This window comes from Phasianus colchicus, chromosome 6 (genome assembly GCF_987193195.1).
Source record: "Phasianus colchicus chromosome 6, bPhaCol1.hap1.1, whole genome shotgun sequence".
Classification (NCBI taxonomy): domain Eukaryota; kingdom Metazoa; phylum Chordata; class Aves; order Galliformes; family Phasianidae; genus Phasianus; species Phasianus colchicus.
The window spans coordinates 4122941-4132827 of NC_143441.1; positions in this window are offsets into that span (position 1 = coordinate 4122941).

Consider the following 9887-nt stretch of genomic DNA (forward strand, 5'->3'; position numbering starts at 1 on the left):
TTTTTCTTTTTCAGAATACTGGTGAGAATGGGGGAAAAACATGAGCAGAAACTACACAGGCTGTCTTGAGCACTTTCCTCCTCCCCACAATGGCTGTGTGTGGTTTCCAGGTTTGGTAGTTGGAGTTTTTATCAGCTCTGATGGAAATCTTCCACCTCCGTGCTAGCACAATGCAGCCTTTGTGTGCAGTTTGCAGGGCAGGTGCACTTTAAGACCTTCTGTGCTGTTCTCTGTGCTCAGCTTTGTGCAGGTTCTGACATCTTAGACGTTTAGCCAGTGTTTAGGCCACCTCCCTCTAGGCTTTAGTTTCTTTGGCCTCACATTTCAGTATGAGCTAATTTCTGCACGCTCCTCAGAGTCTGAGAAACTGTTAGCAATAAAAGAGCAATCCAGATGCAGTTCTTTCTGATTTATTACCAGAATAAACTCATTTACACAAAGAAATTTTGGATCCTGTTAACTAGAGAAGGAATGCTGATAAAATCAAGTCAACAGAACAGCGAAAAAGAGACACATTTTGGGTATTTCGCCACAGGGGAACATTTGCATACTAATTAGGCTTAGTCTCTTAATGAGACCATAAAAATGTTGAGGAGTGATAGCATGACTCTATACATTCTGGCTCAGGAGCCTTCAAGAAATTCTGGTCCGAATTTGGCATCTCTGTGTATTTACATTCTGTATTAATTTATAAATACCTATTTGCAGCACTCCTCAGTTGAAAGAGTCGTAGTTCAGGTGGCATTAATACTGTTCAGTACTTCTTAGTGTGCCAAGAAGCCAAAATTAACGTTAGTTGTGCCTCCAGTGATTATTCTGTCCTGAGCATCCACATTCACCTGAAATCATGCAGTTTTAGGAATTGTTAATTGTGGGAAAGACATCACTTGTGGCTAACAAAATATATGTGCAGTCACTGTTGCTTTCCCTTTCCTGCTCCCTTCACCTTATTGATCAGTAATCATACCCCTTCACATTGCATGGAGGAAGGAAGCTCCAATAATGACGCTGACAAAGACTTTGTATTGCTTTAATAGCTGTTTGCATCATAACAAAAACAAAACAAAACAAACAAACAACAACAAAAAAACACCTGAAAAAATACATTCTTTTGATCACTAGCATTATAGTTAGATCAGTGGAGAACTCTGAAACTAAGCTGTTGATTGTCCTGCTTTACTCTGCTTTGATTTGCATTGTAGAGTAGTCTGAGAGCAAACAAAGAGGGTTTGTTCAGGAAGAGATGCTAAGGTGCACTATAGGAGTGCACCTGATGCACTTACACTGCTACTGAGCATTCTGTCCAGGGGAGCAGACCAGAGCTGGTTGAGCTCTTCCAGAATAACCTTCCCTTTATAACACATACAGTGTGATTGTAGTTACCAGGTCCTTAATCCAACTGTTTCATGCTATAGATATGCTTCTTCTACACCACTCTGCTTGATAACATAAGCACAGCCTTTCTCCTTTTGAACTCCCTTTATAGGTATCTTGTTTGAGACAGCAAATGATATTCTATTCTGAATTTTTCCCATGGCCCAAACTGCATATTATAATGCAATAAAAAACGGTTTATAGTAAATCCCTCAACCTCTGTGTGTGCCACTTGGCACCTTGCCTAAACCAAGTGGAAAAAAAAATCAGCTCTTCAACCTCAAACTAGCATAAATATCTCCATGGAAATGTGTTACATGAATTCCCGTTCACTCGCTAACAAGTGGCTGTAGTGAAAGCATCTCTACAGAACCTGTGACACTTCAGGACATTATTCTAGCTTTTCAGTGTCAGAAAGCAATTGGAGTGTCAGAGTGAGTGTTGTAACTCTTCCTCTCTGTTGACTGCCTCAGAATTTATGATTAGGCAACACAAGGTAATTGCAGGTCTGAACTCATCAATGCTTTCTGCTCTTTAGATGCTACACAGTGGACACCCAAAGCCATGTAGGCAGTGTGGCAGATATTTGTGTGTAGCTCTAAGGATATGCATAGTAATTGTCCTTTCTTGTTGTTTTGAAATGTTTTACTGTATGTGCCAGAACAGTTCTGCACATGAGATACTTGCAGAGAAAAATTACAAACTGTAATTAAGCAGAAATTTAATTATGTGCCACTAGTATTTTCATTATTTACCATAATAAACTAAGAAATTGACTGATAGAAGAATTTCAGTTATTTCAGAAAGCTGAGGATAGATGAAATACAGAAAATATTTCCAAATCTTTCAGAAAAAAACAGTGATGTGCAGCTTCCTTACATAGGTTACAAAATAAAGAACAAAACATACATGTTCCCATTGCAGTAGTACACATTTTATTGCACACAATGTGTATCTACAACATGACAAATTTAACACTATCATTTTATTTTAGATTTCTATTGATATGAATGAATGAACCCTGATCTTTGGAAAATGCAGTTTTCACCACCTTGCCACATGTAAAACATCTCTTCTTCCTTCGGAATCTTGAGACATCTTCCAGGGTGAGAGAGGCTTCATTTTGCTGAGGACAAAATGGAAAAGAAACAAAGCCACCTACTGGTTTTTGTGGATACCTCCAATTTCAGTGCAGGATCAATTAGGCTGGCATCTGCAGTGTCTGTGGGTGTGGAGGCCTTTGTGTTGAGTTCCTGAGCTGAAATCAACACAGAGTTGGTAGGATTTCTTGGTATTACGGATAATTTCTTCTCTTTTATGCTGCCTGCACAGCTGTATTAGAATTTCTTAGAAAACATTTTATTACCAATGCAAAAGGATGTGAGAAATGTATTTGTGATTTAATGGAGTTTCAAAGTAGCAGACTGAAGGAAAGAAACCACCAGCCTCAAATCCACCATGTATTCTGGGAAAAATCACCCACCAACAAAAGGAAAGAGCTAGAAGCTTTCACTTGCCACCATCTTGTACCAGTTATGAGAAATTGTGCATTACACACAGGAGAGGATGGAGCTATAGACATATGTCTGGAGTATATACTTCTGTGATCAAGTTTATTTTTGTGCCTAATGCCAGGTTCCACAACTGCAGGTTTTAGCGGACAGCCTACTGAATTGGAATTCAGGTAATTTTCATTTTAATCTCACTTTGTAAGTGACTCTGGTCTTAACTAGTCCACTGTCTGCCCCTCTTCCATCTCAACTTTCATCTGCCTTCTGTATGTAGAAATTGAAGTCCATAAGGTAGAGATGGTCTTTGTCTTTGTTTTTGAAACTTGCACAGCATATACAGGGAATGTATTTATGATGTGCACTGATAAATGTAAGCTGCTAACAAAATGAAGCAATCCAATTCAGATTCTGAACACTACACATCGACACATACACACATGAGAAGTTTGTGTGGGCAGTTGCTCCTACTACTCTGACTCAGTGCAAGGACATTTCAGTGTCACCTGACTGAGGGACTTTCTATCATCAGTGACCACCTCCAGTCCTGTCACATGTATCCCCCTACACTTGCAAACAGATATGTACAACCTAAAAACAAGATAGTGGAATTACTGTAATAAACTGTTGGCTAATGAGATACCTGCATTTGCTTAACTCCCTTTGCTTTCCAGATGATGTTATTCTTAGTACTCGGTTAGGCTAGTCATGGCACCTTGTTCTCACAGCTTTCTTAGTGTTGTGCCTATAGAAGGAATTCCTTGAAGTGCCTTGAATAATAACAAATCTGAGAGTGATGAGTTTCTAGTCATTCATGCCATTGCTCAGCAGAGCAGTGAGAAATGACTTAACTTTAGTTAGTGACTAGGAATCTGAAAATCTGAGATTCAGTTGTTGCAGCACTATTGGCTTATGGGATGTGAGAACAAACACAAACATTTCTAGGAACGTAGTTAAGGAATTACCAAATTTCTAATTACATACAAGCACTAAAATATGTAATAGTGTTTGCTACATGTATTTATAGTTTAATTAGCTTGATTTTACAAAATAGGAGTGGAAAAGTACTATCAAAATGCTTAATCTAAACAGAATGATATAAAATACGTAGTTGGGAATGAGCTCCATTATGGTATTATATTTCCTGAAAAATGTGTTCCTCCCACGTACACTATTTTACTGAAATCAGTATTTTCCACTGAGTGCTGTTTCTTTTTCAGTCTGCATATTATATAACCCAGTTCCTGATATGTATTCAGTCAGAACACTTAGACCTAACTATCACCTCCTGACCAATACTAGTTCAGAACAGCTTGAAGTAGAAATCATTTTGCACTTGTGTATAAAAAATAACACAAAAATACTGCTTTTTTTCCTAATCTTAGAAATGTCTATATCAATATTTCTTCCATTTTTTCCTTTAATGTCTTTTCTGCTTTCCATACCCCTCCTCTTCTCTTGCTCCTGTTCTTCATAGTTCTGCTTTTTCACAATTTTTATGTGCTTTTTCAGAGTCTTTCCTCTTGTGTTTCTGCAGTCTCTTTCTTTATCCTTTTCTTTCTTCCTTTGAGGGCTTCCTCCTTACTTCAGGAGGTTTGTTACAGTGGAACCTGTTAAGCTAACTAAGCTGCAGCTTCATTTCTGGTCCAAACTTCAGCTGTCACTTTCTCTCCCCCATCTCCTTTTTTCCCAGTCTGGAAAAACAAGATAATTAACTTTGTCTCCTGACCTTTGAGACCTACTAATGGAAAATTCTCCTTTGCACAGTTGCTCTGTCTTTCTGTATTTCACCTCTTCTCTACCTCAATTGCCTTCTCAATGCTTTTCATGATTTTCAGCTCCTCAACTAACTCTTAGCTCCCATTCTCCCTCCTCCCCCCTTATAGCAGTAACATTTTCAATGTGGACCTCCAACATATCAATGTATTACTGATTTTGCCATAATCTACAGGCTATTTGCCCTTTACGCGCACTTTGTCTTTATTTTGAAGGAGTGCTGGAGCAGTTTATAAATAAATGGTTCCACCGATCTCAGCTACAGTCACCAAAGAACTTGAATAATGGTGCAATTTCTGCTTCTGGCTATAAAAATGATGAGAAGTCATAGAAAGATGGGAGTTGTGGGATGAGCAACGAATGCCCAGTTATGAATATCACTTATGCTGTCTTTTATAACCCTGTAAATGGAAAATGTTTGTGTGTGAAGCCAGCCTTCCTGTGTTCAGTTCATGAGGTTAGTTTAAGTCACAGTCACATGTCCCTCGTACCTTTGGGAAAAGACTCAGACAGTGAACACTTGGAGAGTGTAGTGCTAGCATCAATCAGAAACCAAATGTAAGCCAGCTCCTGACTGCTCTGAGGAAAAGATATGTACTGTCAGAGTCAATGCATTTCAACATCCATGACCATTTGCTATGAACCTATTTTTTGATATCTGTCTATACATCTGGCACAAAAAGATCTAATCATTTTCAGTGAAAGGAGGAAGCAGTCAAAGCTTGTCAGCATTACACGCCTCAGTCTGCAGTGCCAGAAATGTATCCAGTAAGCTGTGATCTGAACTGGCTCGGTCTATATGGCTGTAGCGAAATAAAATATAGAGAAAAGTATTCTGGTGTTACTGTCAGGGACAAAGTATTTACCCTTAAAACTATGGAGATGACGTAGAGAGTTAAGGAAAGGTGAAAAAACATTCTGTAGCATTTATGGATTATGATAGCTATAAACTATAGATCATATCAGACTAGGCTATGAACATGTTGCTTCATAAAAGCTAAGCAGCATTGAATTTAGCTAACGTTGGATGGAAGAACAGTTAGGGTAAGTAAAAGAATTGAACGCATCATTATTTTTGATAAACACTGACTCATGTTCCTGTTGCATGCTCATTTTGTAACTGTGTCACTGCTCATTGCTGTAAAATCCCATGGCGCTTCGTGAAAAAACACAGTATTACCTCTGATCTCCTGACCGAGCATCAATCCAGATAATTGCAGTGATACCTCACACATCCTGCAATTCTAACTGGAAACACTGGTTTCCACTTACAGCTCTGTGTCCCAGTTCTGTATTTCAGCTTACTGTAGGCTGTTCTTTTCTCTGATTGACAGTTCAGCTGAGGGCTTCTGGAAATATGTGATTCCAGTACACTGCTGGAAGTGGGCCAGTGAAGATGTTGCTGTGATTTTTTAATTTTTTATTACTTAACTCCTTAGCTGGAAAAAAAAAAAAAAAAAGTCAACGCTGGATGAAAGGTTAGTAGAGAAAGTGCCTATCTCCCCCCAAAAAACAAACAAACAAGAACACAAAATGCATGTTGCTCTGAATATTGTATTCCCAGAATATCTTCCAAATTGTTAACCTTAAGAAGTATCAACAGTCTGCAACGTTTTCCCTTTTCTGGAGAAAACATAGAGCATCTTCATGGAAACAATTAACTCGAATACAGGAATACGACTTGATCTATTCTATCTATTATATTATATTTATATAATATAATCTATTATATATATATATATATATATAAATCTATTGATCCTTTCTCAGCAGAATAAAGTACCAGTCACTGAAATGGAAAAATCCTCAGAAATGAATGAAATATGAAATTACTGAATATGTTTTCACACCAATCCCAATGTTCACGCTGTCAAGCTTATTACTGTGCCAGGAATATAGCAAGATGCAGAAAACAAATGACAAAAAGTAAACAAAGGGGCAATAATCATGGATTTCTTACAAGGTTTCTAAGGAAGCATATAAATTTTAGCCTGTACAAAGAGGATAAGATAACCTCTCATTATCTGAGAGTAAGAGAAGATTTATCTGGGGAAAATTATTTTGTTACTGTGCACATCAAAGTTTCTCTTAGAAGCAGTTTTTGCTGAACACACAAACTGATAGTAATCTGGAGCAGGTGGGCATGCAGGATTCATGCAGTAGTTCCTCTTATCTGCTATTGGCTGCTTAGCCAATTGCTCTTTTTTTAATCCATTAACTGACCCAGTTAAAGATTATTGTATCTAATAGCCTTGAGATGCTATACTTAGAACATTCTTAATTATTTAACATTTAACTCTTCTCTGGAGCATGGAAATTTGATATGGTAGTTCTGAATACAGGAACAACACCTTGGTTGGAGGAGCTTTCTGACAGTACTTTAGTTGTTTCTCATGTATGATCTTATTTAATGTTGCAGTTTTGTGTTGGTGTGAAGAGCTACTACTTGTCTTGGAATATTTGTCTGGTTATGAAAAAATGGCACTATCCCTATGGTGGCAAAACTATTTCAGATTGTTTACATACATCTGAGCACAGTGGAAAATATTGCATATTTTAAAAGTGAACCTTAGTCTTATCAACCATGCCAGATTGTGACTACTTACACTTCAGGTCCTTGTTTGTTTGCAGGACAGCTGTTGTGCAAACAAAGCAAGAGTGACTTTTCTCCCCTCCATTACTTTGGGATCAGTCTTTTCAAGAACAAATAATTCACTTTCCTCCTTATTCAGAACATGATCAAACCACAGGAGTCATTGTCACATTCAGAGAGACTCCAATAAGCTCTGGACCTGGGCTGACAATTATGAAAATAACCCCAAAAATACCAAATACTCCAAATACTATGCTATGGCATGTGCACCTGATCTCATGTTCCAGACTGAGGCAACCTACTTATTTTGTATTGGCCATGATATCTGATCTTGCCTAGCAGAAAACATCTCAATACTTTTTTTTTTTTTTTTTTTTTTTTTAAGCAAAAATAAGCGAAAATGCTTCCCTAGAGTTGCTGAAAATATTTTTAAATGGATGCACCAACTCACAGTCAAAGCTCATGATTACACCTGTAGTGATTTTAATGCCAGTTTTAAAAACAGATGAATATGTAAAAGCATAAGCCAAGCTAAATTTAGGGACGTGAGATCTATCACAAGTGTGCAACAACATCATCAGTTTACTTAATCACCTTTCACCTTGTTTGTAAAGGCTGAAATGCCAACATATTCATAGAATCATAGAATAACAGAATGGCCTGGGTTGAAAAGGCCCACAATGCTCATCCAGTTCCAACCCCCTGCTATGTGCAGGTCACCAACCAGCAGACCAGGCTGCCCAGAGCCACATCCAGCCTGGCCTTGAATGCCTGCAGGGATGGGGCAGCCACAGCCTCCTTGGGCAACCTGTTCCAGTGTGTTACCACCCTCTGGGTGAAAAACTTCCTCCTAATATCCAACCTAAACCTCCCCTGTCTCGGTTTAAAACCATTCCCCCTTGTCCTATCACCATCCACCCTCGTAAACAGCTGTTCCCCTCCTGTTTATACGCTTCCTTCAAGTACTGGAAGGCCACAATGAGGTCTCCCCAGAGCCTTCTCTTCTCCAAGCTAAACAAGCCCAGTTCCCTCAACTCCCAGCTATGCACAGGACCACCCAAAATGCAAAGCCAGTGTCTGAGAGCATTGTTCAAATGCTCCTTGAACTTCAGCTTGGGGCCGTGATCCCTGGGGAGCCTGTTCCATGCCTGACTACACTATCAGTGAAGAACCTTTCCCTCACCCCCAGCTGCCCCTCCTCCTGACACAGCTCCATGCCGTTCCCTCAGCCCTGTCACTGTCACAGAGAGCAGAGCTCAGCGCTGCCCGTCCACTCCCATGAGGCTCTCACACAGTTTCATGTTTTTCTTATATAGTGGCACCCAAACTGCCCACATTGCTGGAGGTGAGGCCCTTCCCTCACTGGGCTGGCAGTGGCCCTGATGTACAACCCCTGGGTACGGTTGGCCCTTTGGGCTGCGAGGGCATGCTGCTGGCTCACACTCAATTTGCCATCAACCAGCAACCCCAGATCCCTTTCCATGGTTCTGCTCTCTTGCCTTTTATCCTCAAGTAGGTGCGTAAGTCCGGGGCTGCCTCACCGCAGGTGCAGAATTTGGCACTTGCTCTTGTACAGTTTCATGCACTTGGTGGCTGCCCAGCCCTCACATTTGTCAAGATCTCTCTGCAAGGCCTCTCTGCCCTGGAGGGAGTGAACAGATCCTCCAGCTTAGTGTTGTCCTCAAACTTAGCATACATCTGCGTCCTGCATCCAGACACCATCTCCAGACCAAGCCTTACCTTGACAGATTAAGCACTTGATCCTGTAGAGAGGAGTGTGATTTAAAAGGCTTAAAGAACATCACTGATTTTGTTAATTTGCTTTCTGAATCTCTAAAATATGAAATAAAATCGTAGGAACCAAATAGGAATTAGGCATTTCCTGTTTATGCCAGCAGCAAAATACACTTAGAGCTTTTTTCTAGTTGGACCTACAGAGCAGCCCCTGGGAGACTGCTGACATTGCAGAGCACCACCTGGATACACAGCTACTGCCTTGCAGAAGCCTTGCCATTGAAATCAAGGAGCATTTGAATGCAATGGAGAGAAACTGGGAGGAGATTGCTATTTTCTTTTGTTAACATTGCTTGGGAAACCAGAAGGGCCAGAGGGGGACCATGCAGGGAAGGGAAAGCAACTCCTAGGTGAGAACTGATCCCCTTTAAATAAAATTCACTTCCTTACTAAAGTTCAAACACTCGTGCCTCTGTGCAGGATCAGCAACAAGTGCTGGTCAGTGACATCTGCTCTGGTTGCTGCAGCCAGCCAGGCCTTGGGAGCCACACAGAGATGTCACTGTGATGACATGTGGGTCTCGTGGTGACATTTGAGCATCTCTCAGTGGAACACCCAGACAGCTCTTGGATTTCACCTGCTGATTGGCAGGGCAAAAACTGGCTCATGACTGAAATACCTGTACCTGAAAACTAAACATTTTCTGTTTCTGATCCAGAGGAGCTGGTTGAGTCCTCAGGCTCTCTTCCTGATCTTCCAGGGCAGAATCAAGGAACAGCCTGGGATGCTGCTGCAGCATGGATACTGAAAGAAAAGGACTCACTAACTTTTTCTGATGAAGAGGAAACCAAATGTTTACCTCACATTTCTTCTGAGGAGAGCAAAGACAGTATTGTGGTTTA